Here is a 13,651-nt window from a genome sequence, read left to right as displayed (position 1 = left end):
GCCGCGGTGTTTCTACCGAGAGGTTGCCTCCATATGTGTGTGATCGTGGCATTGCCAATGTGTATGGGTTCTCCCTTTGAGGAGTTTAAGGGAAACATTGGACTATAAACTATAAACGCATAGATTAGGCTTTAGAGCAGTTTGTTCTTTAGCATTAGATTGACGCTCCTAATCCGCGAGGCCGTGAGGATGTTTGTGTGTCATGAGCATGAGGTCCGGCTAGTGCCATAGCCAGTACCGGCCCATTTCAAGTCCCATCACCATTGGTTCCATGGTAATGTGGCAAACTCGTAAAGACCGATTTCAACAACCAATCCTTTGTAATCACTACATGCATATCCAAAGATATTTGTGAATCAAAGAAAGGGTTTACCATGCCAGAAGCACTCAAGATGATGTTTGCATTTCTTGGTTTCATTTCCTCCTCATGTTATTGTGATAGTTGGTCTTCAAATAGAAGGTCCACAACCTCCTCCTCCTCCATGTCAACCCTACTATGATTTGCCATCGCAAGCTTCCTGGTAGATGCCCTTCATTGTCAAGATTGTGGGAGAGAAGGAAGGAGTCTCACTTGTAGCTTTCTTGCTTGCACAATGGGAGAATACACACAAGGGTGGAGGCTGAAAACAGTTTTTCTCTTCTTAGTTGTGTAAGCCAAATGAACTCTCTACAAAGAAATAGAAGAACCCTGTATATATGGGTCTCAAACCATACTCAACTAACTAAGGTGGCATACTAACTGAGCCACAAACTAGAGTAGATAAGGATAGCTATCGTGTAGCTATTATTCAGGGGCGGTGTACCAACCGCGTCTGCAACTAACACGTCGGTGACATAAATGCACAACGGTCACCCTGGCGTATCACGAGTGGAGCTCGATATGTCAACACTCCCCCTCGAGCTCAATCCCAATTCCTGCACACCAAGCAGGTCTCTGAACTTGCGCAGCTTCTCTGCGCCCAATGCCTTCGTGAATATGTCAGCTACCTGATCCTCTGTGCTGACATAAACTAGATCAATAAGACCTAGTAAAACCCTCTCTCGCACATAGTGATAATGCACCTCAATGTGCTTTGTTCTAGCATGATAGACTGGGTTATTTGCCAAGTGTATACTACTCATGTTGTCACAATAAATGACAACTGGCCCATCTGTAGACTGATGCATATCATAAAGTAGCTTATGCAACCAAGCTACCTCACATGCAGCCATTGCTGCACCCCTGTACTCAGCCTCTGTGCTCGACAAGGCAACTGTAGGCTGTTTCTTGCTGCTCCAAGTGACTGCAGCACTCCCAAAAGAGAATACATATCCATTGGTAGATCGTCTATCAGAAATACTACCAGCCCAATCAGCATCAGTGTATCCATGCAACTGTATCTGAACCCCAGTCTCATAAAATAGTCCATACTGCAATGTGGACTTCACATACCTAAGTATGCGTCTAGCCGCATCCAAATGTGGTTTCCTTGGAGCCTGCATAAACTGACTTACCAATCCAACAGCATAGCTCAAATCTGGCCTGGTAATAGTCATATAAATCAAACTTCCTACTATGCGTCTGTACATAGTAGGGTCTTCTAGAAGCTCACCTGCATCTGTGCTCAGCTTCACATTTTGCTCCAAAGGAACTGAAATAGGCTTACAGCCTGTCATCCCATATTTGGACAGCATGTCCAATCCATACTGCCTCTGCAAGAGCTGTATCCCACTTGGTGATCTAATCACCTCAATGCCCAAGAAATAACGCAGCTCTCCCAAATCCTTCATCTCAAACTTCTGCTTCAATAGCATTTCCACATGAAGGATATCTTCATCACTGTCACCTGTCATAATCAAATCATCAACATAAATGACAAGCAGCATAATACCTTTCTCTGTTTTTCTCACATAAAGTGAGAAATCTGCCTTGGAAATCTGAAAGCCAATAGTGACAAGATACTGTCCTATCTTGTCAGACCATGCTCTAGGTGCTTGCTTCAAGCCATACAAGGCTTTCTTCAACCTGCAAACAAACTCAGGATGAACAGCATGCACATAACCTGGTGGCTGCTCCATATAGACCTCTTCTTGCAAATCACCATGCAAGAAGGCATTCTTTACATCCATCTGATGTAAAGACCATCCCTTTGATGCAGCCATAGCAATGACTGCTCTTACGGTTGCCATCCTTGCAACCGGACTAAATGTTTCTTCATAGTCAATGCCATATGTTTGTGCATACCCCTTGACTACTAATCTTGCCTTGTATCTGTTCACAGAACCATCAGCATTGTGCTTCACCTTATAAACCCACTTACAGCCAATTGCATTCTTACCTTTAGGCAAAGGTACTAACTCCCATGTAGCATTTGCTTCCAAGGCATCCATTTCTTCATCCATGGCTTTCTCCCATTTTTCTTTTCCCATGGCTTGCTCAAAAGATGTGGGTTCTGGTTCCTGTATCACTTTGACCATATATGCATAGTGAATGGCTGTAAATCCATCATATTTCAGCCTATCCACAGGATACCTAGCTCTTGTAGACCTGCGCAAAGTAGGTTCACTCCCAGGTGCTCTCAAAACATCCCTGGTCTTCCTTACTCCAGGTGTAACAATAGAAGGAATACCCAACTCATCATCAATGCTCTGTTCTGAGCCACTGGATTCACCATCCACATAAGAGTGACCTGCATTCACATCAAACATGGGCTGATCAACCTTCTCTTTTCCTTTTCGTGATACCTGCATACCACTATCTGCATTGCTTTGAGAAGATTCTCCTGATCTCAATCTGCCTGTCCATGGCGAAGAATGTGAACCACTGCTAGAGGACGCTCCAGGTCCACTAATATTTTGTGACTGCTGCTGTGAATTCTGTGTAGCATTACCATTTTGTGCATCTTCATCATCAATCACATTTACTGGTTTATACCAGCTACTCATCTCATCAAAAACAACATCTCTGCTCACTGTAAACTTATGAGTAGAAGGGTTATAGCATCTATACCCTTTTTGCTGCAGAGAGTAACCAATAAAGATGCACTTCTCAGCTTTTGGATCCAACTTGGATCTCAGCTCATCTGGCACATGTACATAGGCAATGCAACCAAAAATTTTCAAATGAGAAATATCTGGTTTCCTACCAGTATACCTCTCCTCTGGAGTCAATCCATGTATTGCTGCAGTGGGAGTCCTGTTCATTATGTAGACTGCTGTAGCAACTGCTTCAGCCCAATAAAAATCTGGCAAGTCTTTTTCATTGAGCATGGCACGAGATACCTCTCCAATATGCCTGTTTTTCCTTTCTGCAATTCCATTTTGTTGTGGGGTATAACTGCATGAATATTGCTGCTTTATGCCATGCTCCTGCAAGAACTTTGCAAACTCATTTGAGAGGTACTCTCCCCCTCCATCTGACCTTAGGCATTTTATCTGCAAGCCTGTTTCTTTTTCAACCATAGCTTTAAGAGTTTTGAAATGCCCAAAAACTTCACTTTTCTTTTTCATAAAATACACCCAAACTTTTCTGCTATAGTCATCAATAAAACTGACAAAATAATGACAGCCTCCAAGAGATGCAGCTTTAGTTGTCCACACATCAGAGTGAATTAATTCCAATGGCTTCTCACTCTCTTGAACATGTCTAGGAAATGGTTTCCTTGCCTGTTTTCCAAACTGACAGGCTTCACATACCTTATGCATTTCCGCAACCTTGAATTTGGGCAATCCTGCAACAATATTTTGGGCCTGCATTGATTTAAGTCGCTGTACATTAACATGACCAATGCGTTTATGCCAGATATCAATATCTGCAACTACACCGGTCCCATGTGCAAACATTGCTGCACTCAATTCAGACATGTCTGCATCCAATGTAAACATTCTGCCCTTCTTCTTTCCTTTTGCTATCAAGCGACCTTTATTTTTCATATCCTCAACAAAGCATCCATGAGGATTAAATCTGACCTGCAAGCCCTGTTCAACCATTTGACCAACTGAAACCAGATTCTTGGTAATATTCGGGACATGAAATACATCGGACAGGTATTTCTTTTTCCCACCCTGCATAGACAAGGGAATTTTTCCAATCTGCATAATAGGATGTGCAGTATCATCACCAGTCTCCACAAATCCTGGTTTTTCCATTTTCCTTGCATCCTCCATCCATTCTGCATGACCGGTCATGTGGTTTGATGCACCTGAGTCAACATACCATACATCGTTGCTTTCTTCTGCACTTGTCATAGAATTGTTCATGTGCTGCACCATGAACAAATGCTCATTTCTGTCATCACCCTGTCTACTAGAAGATGCATAATTCCCTTGTTGCAGTTTTCCATTCATGATGTCATTCTGCTTTTTATAGCAGTCTTTAGCCATATGACCCATTTTACCACAATAGTAGCATTCAACATTACTGTTTGCATTTTGGCCTCTTTGCCATCCACCACGACCTCTTTGGCTCCCCCTGCCTCTAGAGTTACCACGTCCTCCTCCATAGGACTGGTTTTCTTGAGTTTGCTGCATATTCTGATTTCTGCCACGGCGTGCAAATCGGCCTCCTCTACCTCTGCCTCTACCTCTTCCAGCATTTGAGTAGAAGACAGCTTCTTTTGAAGTTCCTCCTGAAGAAGATGCACCACCATTTCTCTGTTCCTCAGAAATTAGAAGAGCAATCAACTCCTCAAAATCAGGAAATCTTTCACGAACTGAAATGGATGTCCGAAACTGTGCATAATCCTTTCCTAGACCATTCAAGGTCACGGAAACTAAATCATCATCTTCCACTGGCGACCCAATGGAAGCAAGTGCATCTACAATCTTCTTCACCTTCATGTGGTAGTCGTTGATGCTCATACTTTCTCTTTGCACATTATGCAACTCTTGCTTGAGCTGCATTTTCCTGGCTTGCGTATTTGTGCTATACATTTTTGACAAAGTATCCCATGCCTCCTTTGGCGTACTTGCATCCTGAATATGCACAATCATAGAGTCTGAAATACTGATAGACAGCCAATACATAACTTTCCTGGCTCTCTCATGCCATGTTTTAAATGCCTGCATTTGTTGTTGATTGGGAACATCAGGAAGAACTGGTTCTTCTTCATTTCCTGCAACAAATTCCCAATATCCTTTTCCCATAAGGAAATTCATCATTCTAAACTTCCATGCCTGGAAGTTGTTCTTGTCAAGCTTTTCAGTGACAATCTGTGAAAGAGAATCAGACACCATTACAGAATACTGCAAGAAATTCTGTCACTGCAAAAAACACAGCTTCACCCTCACAAGGGCAAATCTGCAAAACTGGCGAAAGTGGTATTTGACCACACAGTCACTTCCTAGTGACGATTTTGCATAAACAGGAACCAAGGATGATTCTGAAACTCCCAATGTCTCTGCGCACAAGCATACGATGCAATTTCTACAGTAACTTTTCACCGACCTGTAGAACAGTGGTCGCACAGCATAAAACTGAGCCTTTTCTTGAGTGCGTGCAGAAAACTTCCGTCTGCAAAACAGGCCCCGAAATGGCCTCAAATCAAAAAAACAAGGTCGCCGAGGGCTAAAGGCCTCTCCCGCAGCATATACTGCCCTCTTGCTTCACCGCGAAGGGCGTCTCAACCTGAGACAATGCACTCCTGCAATTTCCGGCTGTGCTACCTGCAGAGATCTGCTCCCAAAACAGGAAATGAAAGCAACACTGCTCCTCTTACCAGACCACCGCGAGCTTGGCTTGCTTTCTTGAGCTCCTTACCACGAACAAGGCTCTGATACCATGTCAAGATTGTGGGAGAGAAGGAAGGAGTCTCACTTGTAGCTTTCTTGCTTGCACAATGGGAGAATACACACAAGGGTGGAGGCTGAAAACAGTTTTTCTCTTCTTAGTTGTGTAAGCCAAATGAACTCTCTACAAAGAAATAGAAGAACCCTGTATATATGGGTCTCAAACCATACTCAACTAACTAAGGTGGCATACTAACTGAGCCACAAACTAGAGTAGATAAGGATAGCTATCGTGTAGCTATTATTCAGGGGCGGTGTACCAACCGCGTCTGCAACTAACACGTCGGTGACATAAATGCACAACGGTCACCCTGGCGTATCACGAGTGGAGCTCGATATGTCAACATTCATGTATGATTCATGGTGGCAAACAATAGTCATGTGCAACTGCAAAGATGACAAGGAAGAAGGAATGTGAGATGTTGAAGACTCCATGCTTACTTTTGGTCCAAAAAACTAGAACTGATAGTCCAAGTCGTGTGTGTGAGAAGTCCTATCCTCATCATACAATTGTGACTTTTCATACAAATGAATATTCCCTCCAAAAGTTTTCTCCCACTATGATACTATTAAATTCACTACGATATAATCTAGTTGTACCAATATTTTTAAATTGAATCCATTCCTTGCAGGCTTTAAAACATTGCCCTTCAAATCTTCTAGCGGGAAAGTGCGCTATCCTAAATCCTTATGAATTTTGGAAAGGACCTTCATACCTCAGTTTTAGTTTGCTAGGAAATGTTTCCAACATGGAATTGTACACTATGACCCAATCTTCTTTCTCAAAAATCTTTTTCTTCACATGCCTATTAACCCATGCCTACCTTCTGGCCTATGTAATTCTTGAAATATAGGTTACCAACACCCTATAAGAGTATATTAGAGAGTTTGGGAATTCTCATTTACTTTAGGAATTTATAGGATGGTCAATATTTGGTCACATGGTCAAATTGTTACCCCCTTCCTTGAAGATGAAACTGTTTCTAGATATTATATAGATGATAGTACCAAGTTCTATCTTCAAACAAGGGATTAAGATTTAGCCACGTGGTCAAATCTTTGTTTCTAATTTGAGAGTGGAACTTGGGAAATTCCTAAATTATTTAATATAGTATTCTATCCTCTTCAAGTTTCAAGAGCTATTCCAATTGATTTAGGATCAGTTTATGCTTCACTACAATTCTTAGGCTAGGGACAACAAACTCCATAGGCACCACTAGCTTCTAGACCATATACTAACCTAAATGGTGTCAATATCATAGTGACCTTGAAAGTTGTCTTGGAATGTCTACAATACAGAGTGAAGCTTTGTGTCCCAATTCTTTTTTTTTCCCTCCATAATTTTCTTCAAGATTCTAAGAAAAATTTTATTAGAACTTAGCTTGACCATTTGCTTTTGGGCGATACAAAATCCACTTCTTGTGCAAGATCATATGCTTAGTAGTCAATTCTTAAATAACCTTATTTAGGAAATGCTTCCCCTTTTCCTTGACTAACTCTATCAAGAAGCCAAATTTGGTCATAATATTTGAATACATGAATTTGGACACACTAGCTATTGTATTATCTCTCAAAGCATGTGCCTCCACACATTTTTTACAATAGCCAATGCAAACCAGAATATATTCATTTCCTATTCTTTGAGCTTCGTGTTTTATTGGTCTAACAAAATCTTTTCCCCACTTTTGGAAGGGTTCTAATGGTAGGGTGATGTTGCATTCCGTCCCTATCTAGCTCCTTCAAACGTAGCAAGCATTCCTTCGCATATTGGCATGCATCCTTCACAAGACTATTGGCTACCACAACCCAGCTTGCAATATATTCATTCCTATAATCTAATGGCAACCTAATAAACCAACATGAGCTTCATGAAGTGATGCTAGTTGCTTATGTTCATGCACACATCTCCTAAGGATATTATCCACTCCTCTTTGATACAACATACTCAAGATGGCTTGATAAGATCAATTCTTCAAAGCTAACTTTCTCCTTTGATCAGTTGTCAAGTGGTAGGCAAAACCCCTCCACCAAGAAATGAAGTAACTAATCATAATAGGAATGTGGATCTACAACCTACACCTCAAATAATTCAGCATTAGGCATCTGATTTTGTATTATAGCCTCAATGTCATCATTCTCCAACCTACTGGCATAATCTGCCATTGTATGCTCTTTTCCAAGAGTATGAATCACCTTGTAGTCAAGTTCCTGCATAAATAATATCCATCTTGCAATCCTTCCTGTCAATTGAGGTTTTTTAATCAAGAATAATAAGGCTTGATGATCAACATGAAAAATAACCCGATTTCCCAAAAGGTAATACTTGAACTTTTGCAAAGAGTACATCATGCCTAATGCCTCTCTTTTCATAACAAAATAATTCATTTAAGCAATGCTGAGTCTTCTGCTAGCATGATATATTGTCTTGAACCAACCTAATAATTTCTATACATCAAAACTTCTCCCATAGCCACATCAGAGACATCAATAAAGACACGAAAAGGTACTTCTTAAGCAACAGGTTGTAGAATAGTGGCCACAACCAGCAACTTTTTCAATATCCCAAAAGCCTTTTCATGGTCCTTTTGCCAATAAAACTATATGCCTTCCTTTGTAAGAGTAGTGAGGGGAGAGAAAATATGAGATAAATGCCTCGGATACCTATTGTGCCACATTATAGCCTAAAATCTCATAACTCCTTAAACATTTGCTGGTGCTTTAGCCTTTTGAATAGCAAATATCTTCCTTGAGTCAATTAGCCACTCCTTTCTCAAACAACATATGACCCGACAAACTACAAAGGCACCGACTTGAATGGATTTAAGAACATGCCAATTTTCATGCACCTCTCAAAACATAACTTCAAATGCTTTAGGTGCTCACTCTTACTACCAAACACATAGAATTCATCAATGAACACTCTCATAAAGGTTGTTAAGTATGGATCAAAGGTCTTGTGAGCAGCTCCTTGAAACTCTAAAGGTCCATTCTTCAAGACAAAGCTCATCGCATTACTAACATAAGCTCCCCATTCATTAATAAATGGTCTTATCCATATCATCTGGATGCATCTTGATCTAATTATGACTAGAAAATCCATCTAAGAAGCTAAACGTCTCATGTCTTGCTACATCATCAAGAAGGGAATTAGTAAATGGCATTGGAAATGGGTTTGTATTGTTGTTGCATTCAGCTTTCTTTAGTCAACATAAATTTTCCCTTTCTTTTTAAGTACCACTACTATAGGAAGCAACCATGTCACCTCATTCGTAGGTTTTATAAAACCAACCCTCAAGTGCTTGTCAATTTCCTCCTTAACCTACTTAACATAATTGGGATTCATTCTATACTTCTTCTAGAAAATTGTCTTAGCATCCCTTTTCAGGTTAATCTTGTGCTTACCCTCTCATATCTATGTAATCCCAAGCAAATATATCTTGAAAGTCGTTACACAACCCTATCAAGTCTTTCTTGAAGGCTTTCTCCACATAAATACCTACTTTTATTGGTTTAAGCTCTCCTTCTTCATTCACGTTCACTCTTTGAACTTTGTTTTCCACCACTCTTGTAGAATTGCTCATGGTGTGTTCATGACTCTGCTCAACTTGAATAATAGCCTTCTATCCTTCTTTATCCTAAACATCTACATTTTCCACACATTTAAATTCTTCAATGTCTTTATCTTGAGTCTTTTCCTACTACTCAGAATCAAGCTGCATTGCTCCAAAATTCTAAAATGAACTATCCAATCCAATTCTTAAATTTTCCTAAACTTCAGATTAATCTTGACCTACAAAAAGCTCTTTAGGATGCCATCATGAATGGTCACCAAATTATAGGCCAAATAGTTTGTTGTCTAAGAATGCCATTTCTAGCACTGCTAGGGATGCTCTTGCTATCCACATCTATTTCAAACACGAGTACCACAAAAGATTTTCGTGAAGAAATAATTCTCCTTCATCATCTTCCACTTCATCTACTAAGTTGATTGTCTAAGCCTCTATAGATCGAGAACTATTCTTTAGGATCACTTTGTTGATTGTGGACAACCTAATCTCCTTAAGTCCACTAGAAATGCACACATAATCATCCCCCCAATCTTGCCTCAACTTGGCTAATTTAAACCAAGGCCTACCTAAAGGCATATGATAGGCTTCTCCTAGATCTAACACTATTAATATCATAAAACTAACTTTAAACTTCAAGCTAGCCACCTTAATTTGTTGATTCTTTAGAACATCTAGTGCCTATAGCCTCTTAAATGGTGCAAGTAATAGTTCACCGTACTTACTGGCCACGTATGTTTCTTCAAGAAGGATATTGACTCTAGATCCCCCATCCAAAAGAATATCATCATACTTTTTCCCTGCATATTCCTCCTGAATAGTGGGAACCTAACAATCCACAACCTCTTTTGTGTTGCTATAATTGCTTGATATTTAGGGATTTCCTATATCTACAAATATTTTCCTGTAAGCACCTCCTCTTATTTCTACCTATTTTTTAAGAGAAGCTTTTCTTTGAACCACCCTAGTACCAAATCCAAAATTTGATCCAAATTTAATTGCAAAGAAAACCTTACTAAAGCTTGGAATAGCTCCTCTAAACCTCCTCCTGCAACTTTTCTAAAGGTGTATCTTTAGGTTGACGGTTTTCCTAATCAAGATTCAAGCTCCCTTGCCACTCTTGATCGTCCATCTTCAAGTACTTCTTTTGTAGCTTCTTTTTTCAACTTCTTAACATGTTTAGTAGCCATCTTCATGGCCTTCTCTCACACTTCTCAATCAAGTCTCTTTTGACCTTCACTTGTAGTAATGGCTAACACTAAAGGTTCTTCAAGGCAATCTTTAACTTTAATAGAATTTGAACATGCATAATTACAACATTTAAGTTTTCTAACACTTCACCTCCTCTTTCTTGAATCACCTCTTGATGACCATTCTCAGCCATTATAGTCACTGCATCATTAGGATGTTGCCTTTGCTCATTTTGGTCAAGTAGCCCTATCAAGAATACTGCTACTAAGGCAAGTGGTTGCTATTGTTGATGAGGTGCTCCTGTAGGTTTTCTATCATTGTGGGTCCTTGATATTGGCATTCCTCTCTCAATCCTATATCTTACCCATAGTTCATACTTAGGTCCTAAAAAGTGTCCTTAACCTCCACAATAATGGCATGCTCTTGTTTGTGCACTTTGCTATTGTCCCTAGAAATTACTCCATAATTGTCTTGCCAAAATCCTCATTGGTCCCCTAAAGGATCTTTGAGATACTATGTCAAGGATTACCTAATTTACTACAATTAGTTCTACAATCCTAAGTCTAGGTTGCATCATTGGCAATTGTTGTCCCATTCAGACATTAGGGTTGTACCAACAAACTCTTGTTACATGCATATTTCTTTGACATGTTTCACAATGTTTTTCCTTCCTTTTTGTTTTAGGTAGCCCTAATTTCCTTATCTTTTGCTTAATTTTCTTCTCAAGTTTATTGTCATCCAACTTCTTCCTACCCTTATCCTTCCCTCTCTTCTTCTTGCTTTTACTTGACTTTGTTTTCCTCTTCTTCTTATGCATTTTCTTACTACTATCCTCCAACTCTAAAGTAGTTGACTCATCTTTTGTATCTAGTTCTAAATCTCGCTCATCTTCATCACTTTCACTATTTGAATCTAACTCTTCCTCTTGAGTCTAAAGAATCTTCATTTTTGAGGTTCTTCCGACTAGTACCAAGTCTTCCTTCCACTCTCATAGGATTTCTCTAACCAAGGTATCTAATGTGTCATTGGGTGCAAGCTTCACATTTGCTATAGGATCTCGAAGCTTTCCCTTCAAGCCCTTAATAAAATAAGAGATCTATATTTATTGGGGTGTTCTATCAGTAGCATTCAATCTATCCAGCGAGTTCCTAAAATTTTGAGCATAATCCTCAAACAACATATCCTATTTATCTATGTTTTTTGATATTCCTTAGAATGTCTCTAGGGGTTTTCCCTTCCTAAATCATTGTCAAAATGCATCTTTAATGAATCATATGTATTAAAAGCACACATCATAATTTCTTTTTTACTTGATTTCCATATAACTTATTAAATTCACTTGTTTTCCACCTTATTTCAATTTGTGCCACATGATAATTAGGGTCTTATTTCTTTTACCATGTGAAAATTTTGCTACTCATTCCTTAGGATTCTAAGGTGGTGCTACTTGAATTGACATTTATTGCTCTAATTATGAGACCTAATGGATCAAATATTAGTTTCCATTATGCAATTGGCCCAAAAAGAGCGGTTCATACTAGCAAAAAATCTTGTATACTCCTAAAATCATAAAAAGGAGTTTGTATGAACAATTCTAAACAATCATTGCCATCTAGTCCTAATACACTTGTGGATGGAACATCTTTTGGTGCAATATCCTATAGTATCGGTTCCTCCTCCTACAATTCCTCATCACCGACCTACACTTCTGCTTGATCCTACACTTCCTCATCCACATGAACTTCAAATTTCACCTCATAAGATGTGTTTGGATTATCTTCTTAAATATTCCCTCAATTCTTATGCTCTTGTTCTTGTAAGAACCCAATCCCCTTGTTGAGAGAATCACTCTGACATAAATGTTGCCCATCCAAAGAACCTTAAACCTAATAATTGCCATTATAGACTATGCTCTTATAGAAAAAATTTATGCTTCATTGATGCCTAAATCATCAACGTCGTACACACAAACTTGGCATGATCACCAAAGTGTTATGGCCATAGCAATACCACAAGCAATAAGAATCTACCCTGAATAGCCATAACTTTAACTATCGAGATTCTTGAACCAATAAACAACAATAGAAAATGTATATTCTTTAAGAATACAATGTCCATTTTTATGACACATCATAAACAATCATAAAAACACATTATCTCGAATGTTATAAATGACCAATTTCCTAAGCATATTATCAATAGAGGATGATAAGTAATCTTCAGGAAGTGCATACAAACATTTAGGTTGGCTTGAGAGCAACCCATAATGGGGATTTTCCTAAAGAATTTTCATTATATCAAATGATAGATATCAAAATATACATCGAGGAGTTGCATAAAGACAATCACCCTTCACATGAAGACAAAGGGCTATTCTACATATCATCATATTGGCACGTACATAATAATATCATAGACCAAGGTATATAAAGTGTGTTATCCAACCCCTAACATTGTGCAAGCTCATGGAGTTGATGCTATCATGGATGAAGAGCTCTATGTATTCTTCTTGTTGCATAATTCAAGTGCCAAGTAGTCATAATCTTCCTTACCTACAAGAAGATAATGATCTGCTTTGCAACGAGATATGCACGCAACAAGGTGGCATATTAGGAGGAGTTAATAGTGCACTTTGCAAGCCTAGGCCAGCTCAACCTCAACACAAAAGTACAAGGAGACTCTACAATTATTATGGAGCCTCTACAAAGGTAAGAATTTCCCCACCATGGCGACATGCCAGGGCATCTTCCCTTAGAATTTTGAAAATTAACGAGAGTGAAATGGTGAAGTTTTCATGTTTGATGATGTCAACCAATTTGTTAATTGGGTCTAGACTATTTACTCAAATATTAGCACATGAATTCACATAATCATCGACCTTTGGAGTCTTAAAAGTTATATTTTGAATTCCTAATGCCATGGAGATAGATGGTAGCATTTTTGTGATTGTTAGTTTTGCTTTAATTTTTACAACTTTTGAATGAATTTGTAAGGTTTTTGAGCTATTGTAAAGTTTATTTTTGTCTTGTTTAAAGTTTTATACTTATATACCATACCCTTGATGTTTTTGTACTATTTGGATTGTGTACTTGGCTATTAATATGGTTTAGCTAATGTGAGCTTAGCTT

The sequence above is a fragment of the Lygodium microphyllum genome, chromosome 18 (assembly GCF_053477565.2).
Source record: "Lygodium microphyllum isolate KBCC chromosome 18, Lygodium_microphyllum_v1.1.10, whole genome shotgun sequence".
NCBI classification, from domain to species: Eukaryota; Viridiplantae; Streptophyta; class Polypodiopsida; order Schizaeales; family Lygodiaceae; genus Lygodium; species Lygodium microphyllum.
Note: the sequence above shows the minus strand (reverse complement) of the source record.